At 31.5% G+C, this 15,000-nt stretch overlaps 1 protein-coding gene and 1 long non-coding RNA gene across 26 annotated transcripts in view; one reads left to right on the top strand and one right to left on the bottom strand.

The window, feature by feature from the left end:
- Positions 1–15,000, bottom strand: part of LOC116850282 (pleckstrin homology domain-containing family G member 5) — a 734,731-nt gene that overhangs the window by 356,852 nt on the left and 362,879 nt on the right. The gene's annotated exons all lie outside the window — the stretch shown is intronic.
- Positions 11,529–12,248, top strand: LOC116850286. The gene is made up of 2 exons (XR_004379300.1): positions 11,529–11,634; positions 11,761–12,248. It is a non-coding gene; the product is annotated as an uncharacterized LOC116850286 (long non-coding RNA).

The raw sequence follows: 15,000 nt of genomic DNA, 5'->3' as shown, positions 1-15,000 counted from the left end.
ATAATTCAAGTAAAGTAAATGTAGATATTTTAGACCAAATAGCCAAATACATGTTGCGATAACGTAAGTCATTCACTATCAGTGCATCGCCGGTCGCATTTTCGAAGAAGTACGGACCAGTCATTCTGCCACTTCAAATATTTGTATATACTGGTTTTTCAAAAATCACTTGAGGATTTTCTTCGGCCTAAATTTCATAATTTTGTTTCTTTACGTACCCATCAAAGTGAAAATGCGTTTTATCGCTAAAAGTCATTTTCTTCGAAAAATTGCCATTTACTTCTTATTTGTTTTCCAACACCTAATTGACAAATATACGGTGCTGTAGGTGGTCTGTTAACTCTAGTCTTTGCGTCAGTTGAATCTTGTAAACACGCAGATGCAAATCTTTCGTGAGAATTGTTTGTTTGTTGCATAATGCCTCTCGAAATGCTCAATTGCTGTGAACGATGGCGAATCGAGGTTCCTTGATACACGGCAACACTTTCATTCACTGCAGTAATATTTTCAATCGATTGGTGTGAGCGGGCTCTGCTATTTTTATGTCCAAAGCGGAACTTGCTTGCTCGAATTTGTTGATTAATCTTTTAACTGTAGATTTGGTGCATTTTGTCGACCGAAAATTATGCAATTTGCAATTTGCTGTTTTCTCAAAACTTCCCCATATTTGTAATAAATTTCCACAATAATAACGCGTTGTTTTTTCGTGTAGCAATGCTTAGAAATTGCAATGCATTTATATAACAACTGTGAGGTGTAGCTATAATGAACGAAAATAGCGCAATTGAAATCTTGCGCTCTTATCGGGACACTCTCTATATACAATTTTTAATATATAAAAGGAAAGCTTAGATTGTGTGCATGACGTATGATAACATTAAAAATATTTGCATTCCAACTTAATGGGAGTGTACTTTTCCCTAAAATAAACAAAAATACTTCTTTACGATTTAGAGCTGATTTTTCAATGATAGTTTAAACTTAAACTCTGTTTAAACAAAACAAACGCATTATTAGAATACACTGAAAAAAATGATCTTGCAATCATAGCAAAAATTATCTAGATATGAAAAATTAGCTAAAATGGACTAAGCTATGAATTAGCTAAAATGACTAGCAAGCATTGTGATATCGTATATATTTTGTATCTAACCAGTATAGGTGGCAGAGACAGAATTTATATCTGAACCATTTGTCAAATTTAGCAGAAAGTTTTTCTATGACGCTCAATCAGATTATAGCCAGTCACACTTCTTCTAAAAATGACTATTAATAGATGGTTATGGTAGACAAAAAATATTAGTAATGAGAGATACAAAGGAATATATAATCCTTATATCCAGTGCTGTTTTTGCAACCCGCCCAATCTTTCTAACTGCGTTAACAAATTTTCTACGTTCAATTGTCGTACAAGTTTGTGCCGGTATAGCGCTCAGTACATTGAGAGAAAAATGTGAAGTATTTAGAAATAAATGTTTGCTTGTAATATTTTCTTCCATATTTTCTTCCATTCGTGGTAACAGTGACAGTGATCATCGTTTATTGTCATGTGAATTGAAAAATATGGACAACAAAATGAAACATTGTGGAAGTATTACATTTAGAGCGTAAATACTTATACTATTATAAATAAAGATAAATATTTATAATATTATTAATAATATTATAAGAAAATTATAATTACTGCTTCAGTTACATATGGGGATAACATAAAACATTTAGTATCAGTTGAAGAAGTAGCGCAACAGCCAAGATGATAGACTAAAAACCTAGAGATATCTGAAGTTCTCGAGTTCGCGTCCAACCAGTACTAGGCCTGTTCTTTTTCGCTGCATTGCTGAACTGGTGCAATAAGTTAAAGCAAGACATATATATATTTTCTCACTTTAACTTATTGCATTAGTGCAGTAGTGTAGCGAAAAAGAACAGTCCTACAGAGTAAATTTTCAGGTGTGAAAATAGTGAGAAATCAAACAGAAGAGCTAAATTTCATTTAAAATCAAATAAATCAGAGATTTATTTCTGTGAAATAAGCCTTACATTCTACAAATAAATTTTCAAATTTTTTTTTCTCAGTGTACTGTCTCAGTGTTATAGTGATATACTTCAATTATATTCTTCACGCAGAGATCGTTTTAGCAACTTCGATTCTCATTTTCATAAAATGCAGCAATTCATATTTAGTTACGAGGTCTAAATTTTACTGCATATATTCCCAAATAAGAATCTTATACGTTTCGCTAGTACGGAAAAATGGCCCGATACTGGGTCGATACCGAAAAATGGATGTCCGGTTTTGGTACTAGCTCAGTACTGGGTCTAATATAAAAAAAACTGTATGACTGGTACTGGCTGTGTACTAAAGTTAGGTACTGGATAGTCGTACCGTACGTGTACTGGGGCGTTACCGAAAAGTGTTTGTCGTTTTCAGTATTGGCCCAATATTAAGAAAAAACTATATTATTGATACTGTAGAATCAGTACTGGACACCTAAGTAAGAATTGTATACAATTTGCCAATGAGGACATTGGGCCAGTATTTTGCTGGTCCGAAAAACGGGCGATATCTAATATCCTTTATGAGAAAACGGTCACTAACGCGAAACCTAGATAGCTCAGTGGTAAGAACGCTTGCCTGACAAGCGGAAGACTCGAGTTCGATTCAAGCTGTTGCCCCGAAGATTTTTTCCTCATATAATTATTAAAAAAAGACCTGTATAGGTACGAGAGGAGAACCCCCCCCCCCATGGTCTGATCTTTCTTTCCATACTATATAGTTGTGATATTAACAATTGTACAAATAATAAAAATTACTAGGAATCGATATTGGTCCAGTACTTCCCCAGTGCTAGGAATTAATAATTTTTCTATACTGGTACAGTACTGATTTTAGGTACTGTGACAGTATTGTTTTCCGATACTGGCCCTTTTTTATTTTCCCAGTATTACACCAATACTAAATCTGTACTGGCATCTGGTACTATGCCAGTAACGTTTACTATAAATCGGTATACTTTAATGCCAATAGTAAATTCCTACTTGGGTTGCTATAATATTGTTGCTAAAAATTTTACGTACCACAGACAATTTTCTAGTAGATACGAAAAACAGTGATACATTTTGACTGTAACATTTAGATTTCTGGACTAGCAAAACATTTTTTTGAGTGTAGAGTTTAAATTTGAATTCAAGTTTAAATTGCTATTGAAAAACCAGCCATTAATGAATAAGTGCATAATTAATTTGCTGAAATTAATTTGCTGAAGTTGTTTTGTAAACTTTAATTAAATCAAAATATGAAATTATTTGTTGTGGTAACTAAGATAACATCAACAAAAATATATTTGCTATATGAATAGATTGACATTTGCTTTCATATATAAATTTTTTGCTATATTAGTAATTCTATTTAATTATACCGTTTAATTTTGCTTAGCAAATTATAAAGAACCCGGCCAAGTCCCAGCGGTGCATGTTCCCCAAACTGGGGCGGTTGAATTTGGAGTCGTCATGGGAGAAGAAGTTGTAGATCTGGACGAGCTGAAAACGAAATGATGCTTTTTACGTTGCACTGACACACCGTTTTCGAGATATCCGGTCCGGAAGTTCAGATGGCCAATTATGGATTTTTAAACTTTAATTGATACAGATGGCTGCCAAATGGTCATTTCAAATCCTAAAAATGTGATGAATGGCTTAAAATGAAGCTTAGTAGATTCCCTCAAAACAATTTAAAGCATTTTTACTTGCTAGCTAAAATGGCCGAATAGGGGCGCTTCAAACACTAGGTATTTGAAAATTTATTTTTTCATTGAAGATTTTTCACTTTTCGACTGATTTTCGACTTTTATCAATTTTTAAATTAATAATAGGAATATACATTATAATCTCCATAGAATTAGCTTTGAAAATGAGCCATAGATTATTAGAATCGGTTGTCGATGCAATTACCGTCCCGCGTACCTTAGTCGTACGATCCGGACCAGTCTGCACCACGACACTAGCACCGTGTATACAATGTAGATACATTTCTCTTGTAAATAAGATACGTTTAAATAAACCTAGGTTGTAAATAGAGTGGCGTCTCTCTCTCTTTCTCCTTCATACGAACCCGGACTCCGGTGAGCGAATCAAGGCACCAGAAAAAAATAATCCGTTACAAACATTACGAGTCAATCTGGATGCTATAATTTCCACTTGGAATTTCAAAGCAATATTAAGTCATTTTAATAATAAAGAGTTAAAACATTTATAAAGATTCAATATTGACTTTCAAAAAACCTTTAGTACATTCATTGACTTTATTCAGCAAAAATTGCGATATCTCAGCGAAAACGTATCCGATTCTAATGATCTATGGCTCATTTTAAAGCTAATACTATAGTATAGTATTAGCCATTATAGTGTATATTCCTATTATTAATTTAAAATTTGATAAAAGTCGAAAATCAGTCGAAAAAGTGAAAAATCTTGAATGAAAAATGAATTTTCAAGTACCTAGTGTTTGAAGCGTCCCTATTCGGCCATTTTAGCTGGCAAATAAAAATGTTCTTAAATTTTTTTGAGGGAATCTACTAAGCTTCATTTTAAGCCATTAATCACATTTTTAGGACTTGAAATGACCATTTGGCAGCCATCTGTAGCAATAAAAGTTTAAAAATCTATAATTGGCCACTTGGACTTCCGGACCGGATATCTCGAGAACGGTGTGTCAGTGTAACGTAAAAAGCACCATTTCGTTTTTAGCTCGTCCAGATCTACAACTTCTTCTCCCATGACGACCCCAAATTCAACCGTCCCATTTTGGGGAACATTTTGGCCGGGCTCTTTGTTGAATCAACCAAATTATTTTTTCCGTACAGTATTATGGCTACACTCTTAGGCTGTTCTCACTTAGCGCGTCATGCGTCACATCGTTCGTCGCGTCACCAGTTAAACCAATCAAATCGTCCTATTTTATTGCGTAACTTTAGATGAATAAAATGGGACGATTTGATTGGTTTAACTCGTGACGCGACGGACGATACGACGCATAACGTGCTAAATGGGAACTCAGCCTTAGGCTTTTATTCTGAACTCTCTCTTACCGATAAAAGGGTCTCTGAATTTTACTGAAAGGTCAAAAAAGCTTATAAGCCACATTTTATCGACAAAAGAAAAAGTTCCAAAAGATAATAACCCTTATTTTAGAGTTTTTACTCACGTCTAAAGAAAACACTGATAGTCGACAGACTGATGGACAAGAAATTTGATAAGAAAGGAAGATAATATGTTTCGACTTGACGGTTTCCGTTAATTCACGGTAAATTTTATGTCGTGAAAATTGATTATTCCTAGATATAAACGTATTCGAGTGTTTGCTCCAGCTGCGGAAGCAGAGTCCTAGTATACCGTTCTCTCGCGTTTGCATAATATCGATTCGGTGAGGGATAGCCGAAGGCCATCTTGTCCGTCCTCGGGGATTGTGCGGGTAACTTGTAGACCTTTCTCCGCCAGGATAAATACTTACTAGGAGTTCGTGACAATAGTACTAACTGCGTGCGTAGGTGCGCGCCGTCTAATGGAAATTCCTGCATCGTTTTCCGTGAGAGGGCCCGGGACCGGGACTACTATATAACATTGCTGTTACGTTACGTTTATCTCCAGAGACATTTTTCACGACCTTATCTCCCTGCTTCTTACATGCGTCAATTCTGAATGGTTATGTCGGACTTCAACTTTGCGCTATGTTCAACTCCAAGTTTCGTAGCGGAAAAGTTTCTTTCGTGCGTTATTATTGTTGACGGACGAATGAACAAATAATGCATGTGCATTACGGTATTACATTTGCGGTAATTCGTCTAACTACTTCAGAAGGAAAAGGGGTGGTATCTGGTTTACACAAAATACTGAGTGGGAAATAAATGTTTCTTCTTTTCATGCAATTACCGTTTTTCTTGCTTTTCTTTTGATTACGCAATTTCTTTCGTTTCATTTTTTGCTTTTCATTTTTTCTTTCCAATTTTCATTTCTTTTCCTATTATCGCGTTTCGGTTGGAAGTAATATTTTTTATCATGCAACAATTGTCGTTGCAAGACTGCTGTAATTATGCCGGATGATAGCCTTTTAAATTTCATTTTTATAAGGAGCTTAAGTTACATTAAATTTTAATCACGTTTTCTCTGTATAGTCGCGCCAGTACACGGTTCGGCTATGACCGCAGAATTCATATTCTGGGGAATTTTGCTGTATCTAAAAACACGCACGTGAAGAAAATATCAATTCGTTTTCAACGGGAGAAGCAGAGGACGCCATAAGAGGGAAGTTGAATTACGTGAGGGCTGTGACTAACGCAATTTCGCAATTTTCGTATATTATTATAAGCGCTTTGAATATAACCGGAGCGATGAAAGTACGTAAAGCACATATCATATCATATCATCTTGTTCCATACTATACGTCTCGTTCCCGATGATAACATGTAGTACTTAAATTAGGCTTATCTTCACAACATCTTGAGCAAATTAAGATTTTTAAATTTCGTGTCTTTTAGCTTTTTTCCATTTGCTGCGCCCTCTTTGACTTTATATATCGTTGTCGTTATGTAAGAGTTTCGTAACGTTTCCGATAATCCCTGAGAATTTTGCTTGATAGAGAAATTTGATAGTGTTCTTAGAACATATGAAATGTCAATAAAGCGAAAAGTTCGAGACCTTGTTCGCGAAAATGACTGAAGAACGATGTGACTAACGCTAGAAAATGCAGGAACAGTTAGATAACATCTCATCGGTTATCTTGTAATTCACACAATCTAGAACCTTATACTGAAAGCTATAAGAGCTTTACGTTTAATATTAATATTAACGACTATATAGGTAAAATTTCAATTGATGGTAAGTACATTGGTAAAATTTCAATTGGTGGTAAGTACATAATTCATATTGGAGAAATATATCAGGCTTTATCCTGTACGGACAAGCTCCGCACGAGCAAGTTTAATTTAAATTAGTCCTATACAGACAAGCTCCTCAAGAACAAATATTATTTGGTCCCATACAGACAAGCTCAATAAGAGCAAATATAACTTGATTTCATATGGACAAGCTCTATACGAACAAATATGAGTTAGATCGATACGGACAATTAACCGAAATTAACAATTATAAATAACAGTATTCGTGAACTGTTTTCCTATTGACAGATGCAAAGTTTCATGCAAACAATAATTTTTATATAGAGTAATGAGCTTAAATCCCAAGAAAGTGGTACAATATAGCATTACATTGATAGTGTCTTGTTGTTTACAGTTGTATCATCGAAAGAGGTTGACAATGAAGTTAATAAAGAAGATCAATCCTCATAGACTAATCCATACGATAGAAGCTGGATCTACTTTGGATGCAGGCAACAAGATTTTCTAGGATTTGCTAGAAAATCTTGTCTTATTTTTCAATATCTTGATTAGTCTAGAAGAAATAGTCGAGAGAATTTCGAAAATAAATGAGAGTATCACGAGTTTGTTAAAAGAAAATCTCTATTGCGTCTTTAAGAATGCTGATTTAATTGCACTCAGAGAGATTAAACCTCGTTAGAAGAAGTGGTTTAAAGGCTTACTCGAAGATTAGAAAAATGTTCTTCTAAAGAAATATCCCCGTGAAGAAGATCCGTACACAGAGCCTTCGAGAATTAATTTGGAAATAGTTCCAGTATTGACAGATGTAGCAGTTAAACACGATCAACATTTTGTTAACATACAGAAATGCGTAGATACAACTATTATCTCTCAGAGAATAGCCTTACATATGTTTTTAGAAAATCCAAAAGAAGAAATAATTAACTTTGTTAAACTATTTTTGGGATACTGGTAAATTATCAACAGACATCTTCTTTCAACAATCAGTTGCTAGAAAATCTTTTATTGCACACAGAGAGAACGATTTATTGAATCAAATAAATGTTTCTTTGGAATAGTCCAAACAAATTATTTGATTAACACAACAAAAATATTTCTTTGGGACTAAGCCGCAAATAAATATTTTTGTTACGTCATACAAAATTTTGTTCGATCGATCAAAAAATTCGTTTGAACTATTCCAAAGAAGTATTTATTTGATTCAACCAAATTGTTCTCTCTGTATACCATTAATAGATAGAACTATCAAACCGGTATTAGATGCCACAAAATCGGACCAATGGTTCTACAGAGAAAAATTTGATGAACAAGTTAAGGAAGCTAAATCAATTGGAAGGACTTATAATAATATTAAAAGGGCAGACTAAAAAAAATCCTTATTAAGGGGCAATTTTCTAGACGAAGAAAACTGGAGAGCTCCACTTGCTAAAACTAGACAGGGGCTGGATTTGAGAGGAAGTGAACCATTCGCATCAAACTGAATCAGAACGGGTATCAATCAACGCATCGAATGCTGAATCAGAAACCTTTAAAAAAGTAGACAAGTTTCAAAGCAGGAAGATTACGTTCTTTGCTGAGATCCTGGAGAACTTTAGATGAGTTCGTTTTATAATGTGTGCATTCGGGGTTATTTTATTAAATTTAAAAAACCTTTCTGCTAATTATACACTACTAATGAACCAAAACGGTCCACGAAAGAGCTTGTAAAGATAAGACCTGAAGTTGAAAATTTGATAGCACAAGAGGCAAAAATGCAATAAATATGATAATCAATTAATTTTTTCGTATTTTTTAGTTTTTAAACCTGATGATAGTAATCGTTTCATTTTTAACATAAAGAATTTAAACAAGTAGAATCTCCTTACTTTGAAATAGGAGATATTCGTTCTATGTTCAGAAATCTTTAGATATCAAAGCCTTTTAAGATTTCGATAAACTTAAAAAATATATATTTTCTCATCACAATGAGTAAAAAAAATGTTTAAGATTTATCTTTAATGGTAAAAGAACTTGCATATTAAGGAACACCTCGCCGATGACTTTGACTTTCACATAGTTGTCAAGGACATGTCTGTGAATAATCTTTAAAATGTTTAAATCGGCAGTTGTTGTCTAAGAAAATTATGAACAAAAGAAATTTCATAAATGATAGATATATAAATCGTTGTGTATATATAAGATTGCGATACATATGGGAGCGTTATCTTCATTATTGTGATCATTTTGGTGGCCGTGGTTGTTGCTGCTGTCATAATCAATATTACCATAGTCATCGTCGTTCCAGTCGCTCTTGTAATTATCGCTGTTGCCGTCATCGTTGTGCAATCCTTATCGACGTCACCATGTTCGTCATCGTTGTCGTCGTCGTCGTCGTCATCGTCGTGGTCGCTATTATTGTCATTACCATCACTATCGTATACGTTCCGGCATAAAGGCTTTAACATTTATTAGTCTTAATTTTAAACGAATTTATCGATTACGCGTAATATGTATACTTATTTGTGCATCATGAATATTGATTATTCCGACAGATACGCTTTCTTAAAATAAAATAATTAACAGTTATGATAAATATGTAGACATATTGCGCGTACGAATAACCAAGAAATTCGTTTGAAACTAGACTTAAATATAATATAATTGTTAAAGCTATTATGCCGAATTGTGTGTATATACATTTAATATTTAATATTTTATATTTAATATTTGTATATATATTTAATTTTATGTTGGAAATAAAAGTTCAAAAAGTTCTTCGGAATATTTCCGAGTAAACATAGAATTGACGCAGTTAAGAATTTTCTTACGAATACTTGTGAAGTGTAAAACTTTGTTGGATTATGTTCGTATTTTTAGAAAATTTATCGAAAATTTTTCGTTAATTGCGAGTTCTTTATACGAACTATTTAGAAAAGAAGCGACTTTTAAATTTGGCGAAAAACAGACGCATTTGAGATATTGAAGCGTAGATTAACAGAGGCTTTTCTTCTGTCAATTTATAATCCTAGAGATTCAACCAAACTCCATTATGATACAAATTCATAAAGATTTGAATATTTCTTCAACGAAAAGCAGACAACTGCTTATATCCAATTTCTTATTCTAAAAAAAAAAAAAAAAAAACTGCGGAGGTAGAATTTCGATATTATAACTATGAATTAGAAATTTCAGATATTATTTACGCACTTAAGATATTTTGGATCCATCTGCAAGATATACCGTTTAACCTTTTAAACGTGTTCGTTTCGGCTATACTTTGACCATGTTCTAAAAAGAGAACCAATGGTGAGAACTCACTATTTAATTGACATATATATATGTTATTTTTTTATATCTTTTATTTTAGCATTATATAAAGTTATTTAGTACAATATGTACTGACTTTTTCTAAAATAACTCGAAAAGTCGCGAAGTATCACATTTGTATTTAGAATATAACAAAAACTGTGTGAACTTTGAAACTGCACAAGGTCAAAAAAGACCCAGAGCACGGCTAGAAGGTTAATATAGGTCAAGATAGGATTAACGCTTTGATTATGACGTTAAAGAAAAAGGAAGTAACTTCTCGGACAGCTCGATAGGCACTTGAACTGCAGAACTACGATTACAATATTGAACATCGTCTAGAATAAAAAAAATAACGCTTATATAACGTAAAATAAAAAATAAAATTTTGTTTTATGTGCCTTACGCTATAGAAAATTTATTGTATAAATATCATAATTATTTCAAACACTTTGGCGCGGATAAAACTTATAATCTATTGCGAGAAAGTTATATCCTTTAGATGAATACTAAGATTCGGGCGCATATATAAAAATGTATTTCATGTATAATCTTTCGAAGCTAACATGGAAAGTAGAAGCATTTGTTCATAATATTCCTGAAGGAAAAATACCGTAATTCGTTGTAATTCATGTCGATCATTTCGGCTCAATCAACCGAACCAACGCGATAAACGTGAAAAATATGTATTATAGTGCGTAAATAATATCTGAAGTTTCTAATTCATAGTTATGATATCGGAATTCTACCTTCGCAAAAAATTTTTTTTTGAAGAATAAGAAATTGGATGTAAACGTATTGTCTGCTTTTCGTTTGAGAAATATTCAAATCTTTATGAATTTGTATCATAATGGAGTTTAGTTGGTTCTCTAGGATTATAAATTGACAGAATAGAAACCTCTGTTAATCTACGCTTTGATATCTCAGTAGACACATTCACTAAATATATACAATTATATACGGTTAAGAGGATTATCTCACGAAACGATTAAATGTTTAAAAAATTCTCTTTATATAGGAGGCTGAGAATCCTCACTTCTGCCAGAAAAACAAGTTTTACATCAAGTGAGTTTGAATAATTCATGTTACAAATGAATATTTTGTAAGTGAAAATTGCTACGGGTTCCTCACGGCTTCAACAAGCAAACGAACAGGTAGAGCGCTATAATAGAATATTAGCTCTTGCATTAGATAAATTGTATAACAGTAAGGATTCGCACAAATCTTTATGTGATATCAAGTTTGCAATAAACAACATAGTTAATAGAATAACCGATGAAATTTATAGTAGAATATTATTTGGTGTAGAGCAACGAGGGCAAATCGTCGACGCTGCAAGAGAATATGTAATGGAATTTAGTGATATGGATGGAGATATTGATGACACATACACATATACACACACGTTAGAACTAGAGCGGCCAAGAAAATAGAAAAAATGCAGAAATACAGAGAAGTATGTAAATAATAAACGGAAGGCAGAGTACTAATATAATGAAGGAGACTTCCCAGATAGCATAGAGAATTAAAACAGAATTTAAAAAATTCAGTCGCATGTCATCAATTCTGAGTTTATTTTCAGGTACAAAAAGAATTTTTCAGAGTTTAATTCAGAGAAAATTATTGCCAGCTTATATTCCGTATCGAATATTGCGGCGATTGAGGAACGACCGATACGTGGTAGCGGATGTAAAAGGATGTTCAGATAACATCGCTATACGGGAACGTAGGAAGCTTTAAATATGAAATCTTAATGTCTATCTCAGAAAGGACTAATCGAACATATCAGAAGGGAAAGCCACAAAGTGTGGTTCACCGATTTTGATGAGCTTTGGAATCTTCTTCATAAAAAATAAATAGACATGTATCTTGCTGTTTGTCTAGATACCCACTCGTTTGTGAAGAAATTGAGGTCAAATGTCATGGCGTCGGATCCATTTCGGACTAGGGGATATAGAGCTTCACAAATCAATTAATTTTCAATAATTAACTTATTTGTATATAGCGAATAATAATAAATTCATATTATGAAAATAAAAAAAAAAAAATAGCACGAAGAATTGAACACGAGTTCACGAAACATGAGTTCGACGCTTTAACGAAGTCAACAATATTCATGCTACACCACATGCACATATAATCCTTAATAACTTGAAAAATATAAGTTTGTGACCTCCAAATATATTAGTGAAAATCAGTTTTTGAAGATCTATAGATATCTTCTGGTCCAAAAGAGATCCGACGCTATGACTTCGATTTTTTCGAAAACGGAGGGATATCTAGACAAACGGCGAGATATGTGTCTATTTATTTTCGATAAAGGTCTGTGCCAAAGCCCATAAAAATCGGTGACCCACACTTCGTGGCCTCCCTTTATCAGACTTCCAAACCGGGTAGCGATACAGAAAGCGTTTAATTATATTCTTGTTTTGTACTCTATTTCGTATTATGTAATTTGATGTTGCATTAAATTAAGCGATGCTGGTATGATAATATTAAGCTTTATTGTGAACATATATTCATAAGTTTATTTTTACGTGAATTATTATGACAGTTTTCGTAATACTTATCATTGCGAATTGTCAGTCAAATTTTTCGCGCATGCAATTTACTATTTCGTGTTTCACATCCCCGACTGATTACGCGTTCGCTTCTAGCCTGGCAATCCCGCATAAGTGTAGTCGTTTACGTTTTTATGCTATAGATTATGGTACAGGTATAAACGAAGCTGCAAGTAGTCCAAGTCAACGTCTACGTATCCTATATTGTAATGGAGTGTACGTGCAGAGATATGAATTGCATTTATATAACATTTATTCCTTCCTGCCGTAGCTGCGTAACAATTCACGTTTATGTGTACTGCAATAATTTGTGGAGTTTAGATTGCTATTGCGCTAAATAATATTTATTACCCTTTATGTGAATAAAATTAAGTGGCTCTGCTTAAAATAAAGATATTTTTGTCCGTAATTTCAGAGAAAAAACAATTGCTTTAATATCGCGAAAATAATGTGATAATGCCAGAGAGCACACGACTTTCAATGGACGTCCAATTTTAATTTTTATTTAGTCCCAACGTCCATGGACCTAATATGGATGTTTTTTAATTACGTACATTAGTGGATGTACAAAATATATTGACTTTTGTACGTTTTAAAGATGCTTATTTTATGTATTTCTAAGGAACATATGTTGAGCTCACATATGCCTTCATATTAATAGTATAAGTCGGTTTCACCAACACTAATAAATTTAAATAATCGATTAAATTTATCTTCTCTATTGGAGCAATTGTATCTGTCAAACGATGATGTGATTGGTTAGTTTCATCGAAAAAGTTATTATTACGAGTTTTTGAAAATTACGAACAAATTAATTTGCATTATTAATAAGAAACCAAACTAGCAAAATAATAAAAACATTTAAACATTTAAAAACATTTAAAAAATATTTTCTAAAACGTTAAAAATAATGGTATAAGTTCCCATTTTTCATTAAAAAAAAATTTTTTTTAACGTTTAAAAAAATGTTTTGTTTTTTAATATTTAATAGAATTTTGACATTCATTAAATATTAAAAAAAAATAACATTTTCCCAATCCGTTAAGGAAAACATTTCTTAATGAAAAAAGGGAATTTATCCAGACAGCACACAATATTTATGATAAAGATTCATAAATATTTAGGTCGAATTATTTTTTAAAAATATTACATAAATATTTTATAAATATTTCTATACATAAAGAAAAAAGTATCAAAATCTTTATTCAAAATATTATTAAAATATAGGCTAAATATTTTATACAATTATTTATAGTAAACAAAAAACAAATATTTGTAATATTTTGTAAATATTTCTATAAATAGTATACATAAAAAAATAAATGTAATTATTTATAATTATTAATTTAATGAAAAAATAATAAAATCGAAATTTAAATTGGTAATGTATACTGAAAAATTCTTTAAATAAAAAAAATATATTTTGTTAAATATAATTTCTTAACTTAAAAAAGTATTTGTTAGATTTTAGAAAATAATAAATATAAAGTAATATTTTTTATGTAATATGTAATAAATTTATATAATAAATATAAAGTAATATTTTTTTAAATTTGTGAAATGAGCTATAAAATTATAAATTTCTAGAAAAAAATGTTAAAAACTATGTTTAAATAAATATTTTTATTTTAAAAGTAAATAAGGAACAAGTAAATCATTTTATAAATCTAAATAAATTATTTTATAATATTAAAAATATCTTTTCGTGTTTCAAATTAAAGTTTCTTTTATTATCAGAAAGCAATTTATTTAAATTTACAAAATTATTTATTTATATTTTATTTACTTTTAAAACAAGTAAATATTTTTTAAATATACTTTTTACATACTTTTTAAACATACATTTTACATTTAAAAAGATCTATTCTCTTCTTTTAAATAAATCATTTGTTTACGTACATAGATATACTATATGTATATAATATAAAGCGTCTTTCAGTCAAAGTGACAGTGGCGCGGTAGGTAAGATGAACGACTCAAAAACCAGAGGTGTCTCAAGTTCGAATCTCGGCAATGGTAAGCAAACTTTCGAAGTATAATTTTAACTTGAATTAAATAGCGTATGAAACAATATAAAGTGAAAACTAAGAACATATATATTTTAAAAATTTAAGAAAAGTTTAGAAAAGAGAAAAAGTATATAAATGTATATACTTTAATAAATATTTTTATAAAACTTATAATCTATATATATATATTATTATCTATATATATATATATATATATATATATATATATATATATATATATATATATATATA

The sequence above is a fragment of the Odontomachus brunneus genome, unplaced genomic scaffold (assembly GCF_010583005.1).
Source record: "Odontomachus brunneus isolate Ranch 3 - 2012 unplaced genomic scaffold, Obru_v1 Obru_scaffold_141, whole genome shotgun sequence".
Lineage (NCBI taxonomy): Eukaryota > Metazoa > Arthropoda > Insecta > Hymenoptera > Formicidae > Odontomachus > Odontomachus brunneus.
Note: the sequence above shows the minus strand (reverse complement) of the source record. Positions and strands in the feature narration are given on the sequence as shown.